Raw genomic sequence first — 2604 nt, forward strand, 5'->3', positions numbered from 1 at the left:
TCTGTCTCTGTCTCTGTCTCTCTCTCTCTCTCTCTCTCTCTCTCTCTCTCTCTCTCTCTCTCTCTCTTTCTCTCTCTCTCCCTCTCCACACAAGTGTGCCCAGTTCCCAGGTCTCATTCCTAGGTATCTCTGGGTCTGCTGTTCTCTCTCTGTCTCTCTCTCTCTCTGTTTCTCTGCACACATGTGTGCCCGGGTTCCCAGGTCTCACTCCTAGCTATCTCTGGGTCTGCTGTTCTCTCTCTGTCTCTCTCTCTCTCTGTCTCTCTGCACACATGTGTGCCCGGGTTCCCAGGTCTCACTCCTAGTTATCTCTGGGTCTGCTGTTCTCTCTCTGTCTCTCTCTCTCTCTCTGTCTCTCTGCACACATGTGTGCCCAGTTCCCAGGTCTCATTCCTAGCTATCTCTGGGTCTGCTGTCAGGCCTCCCTTCATGGCTAGGGAGGCCTCAGAGACCGTGTCTTTGACAACTGGCTCTACAGAGCTCCTATCCCATAGAGGCCCACACATACTTCTTCGTAGTGAGTGGTCTCTCACTTATCCCTGTGCAAAGAAGCTGGCTAGTTAGAGAATTCTTCTGGATCCTCAGATACAGCATATGAATAAAGCAGACATGGATTAATTAGGTGTGACTGCATCATTAAATTAGAATAATGAACACATAGTCACGTATGGCGTTCAAATCTGCCTAGAACACCTCCATGGGCTAGTTTTGATGAAGTCACCTGTCAGTTTGTAGGTCTGGGGGAAACTGGAAAGGGAGGTTCCTGTTAGAACCTGAGCAGTGGGTTCTCCAGGCACCACCTACCTCACCTAGCCCCAGTTAGGTCTGTCCTTCACTGGGTGCCCAGTACCCACAATTGGATCCAAACACCATGGTTCAGTACAGCATCATCTATGCATGCTTCAGCTGCACACATTTCTCAGCATGAAATTCAGCAGAGGCACAGGTGCTCAAGCAATGGGAGGGAGAAGTTAAGAGGTGTGGGCAGCGGATGGGAAAGGTGTTGATCCCATAATATTTACATGGTGGTGTACCATTGCTTCTACATGTGCTTGCATGCGCGCGCGCGCGCGCGCGCGCGCGCACACACACACATACACACACACACACACACACACCTTTTCTAGTAGCTCTGTTTCCATGGCGTCTATTTTTCTTTCACCAACACACTCTCCACCGAGATTCATAGGTGAAATGAGTTTTAGTTGTATTATTTTAGAAACAGCTGTGGAAAGACAGCCCCAAGCCCTCGGCCAACACCACCAATCACTTCCTATCCTAGGACAGACAACTGTGCCAAAGAACAGGTTGTTTTTTTTTTTTTTTTTTTTTTATCACAAAGAAGAGAAAATCAACGGTTACGAAGGGAAGAGAATAGGAAGCTTGCTGGCCTCACTAGCGGGTCATAGTGCAGCCTGATGCATGGAAGCAGTGGTAGTGAGGTCTATTAAGTGTGTAGGAACCTTTGATCTATAGCCTTTCTCAACAAAGATGATAATTAATTAAAGCAGAGTGTATTGCAATAAAGTAACGTCGTGGTCAGTTTGTGCAGGGCTGTCCAGAGCCTGCCTTCCGGAGTCGCTCTCAATTAAGCCCTTGCAAACAGCAAGCCGGCTGATTATCATTTTTTTTCCTTCTGCGTTTGATCCCTATTTTTGGTATTCACAGATCTAGGACTATGTCTTTCTTCACGAGGGCACCCATTTATTTATACTTGCAGACAGCTATATAGGATCTGCTTCTGAGCTGAGCTGCTGGGAATAACTGTTTTAGAGCCTCGATCAGCTCGTGCTGGAGAGGAGATACAACAGGGATAAGAGGAAGGAAATTTGGATCAAGTGGAAGGGAAGAAACCCTGCGAATGCACAATCCTGAAAACATCTAACTTGAAGGACTCAGAAACATGAGGGATTTCCAGAGTTGGTAGAATTGCTGCAAGAGCCCCCTCCATTTCCATGAAGCAAGTTCCTTGTGGCCCCTGGATGGGTGCAAAGACATAGCCACAGCTCTTCCACGAGCTCTACATGGACATCAGGCAGGAATCCTGTGGGTGACAACCCTGGTGTCTGAGTCCATCAGGAGTAGGAGCTAAGAACTTTGGTTGCCTCTACAATTACCTTTCTGTCCTAGCACCTTTAACTCCATGTTTATGTGGTCAGTTGGAGCATTTGCCTCCTTCTCCAGGCCCCGGTTTGGGATGGAGTAGGCTTCTTTAGCAGCAAGGATGAGGAAAAGAGGGAGAGGAAGGTAATAGCCAATGGAGAGGCCATAGATGAGTCAGGAGGGAAGGGCAGTCACTGGTCCAGCCTCAGAAGTGGTTGGACAAGACAGGATTCTTTCTGCCATTTTTAGAGAGACTATGCACCTAAAAGACTTGGAAAAAAACAGAACTGAGGGGTCAGGGAGAAAGGAATGTGCTGCCTTGTTATAAAGAGCTCAAAAGGAGGGTAATTGGGTGTCTGCCACACCCTGGTTACATTTAGAGAGAATGCAGCTCAGTGCTCAGAGGGATTGTTAGGACTAACTGAGCTTGTCAAGTGGAGAGAAAGAGAGAGTGAGAGAGAGAGAGAGAGAGAGAGAGAGAGAGAGAGAGAGAGAGAGAGA

General features: G+C 47.8%; 1 protein-coding gene across 39 annotated transcripts in view; it reads right to left on the minus strand.

Annotated features, from left to right (window-relative positions):
• Celf4 (CUGBP Elav-like family member 4) overlaps window positions 1–2604 on the minus strand; it is a 278683-nt gene that overhangs the window by 268581 nt on the left and 7498 nt on the right. The window lies entirely within an intron of this gene.

Source organism: Mus pahari, chromosome 15 (assembly GCF_900095145.1).
Source record: "Mus pahari chromosome 15, PAHARI_EIJ_v1.1, whole genome shotgun sequence".
NCBI classification, from domain to species: Eukaryota; Metazoa; Chordata; class Mammalia; order Rodentia; family Muridae; genus Mus; species Mus pahari.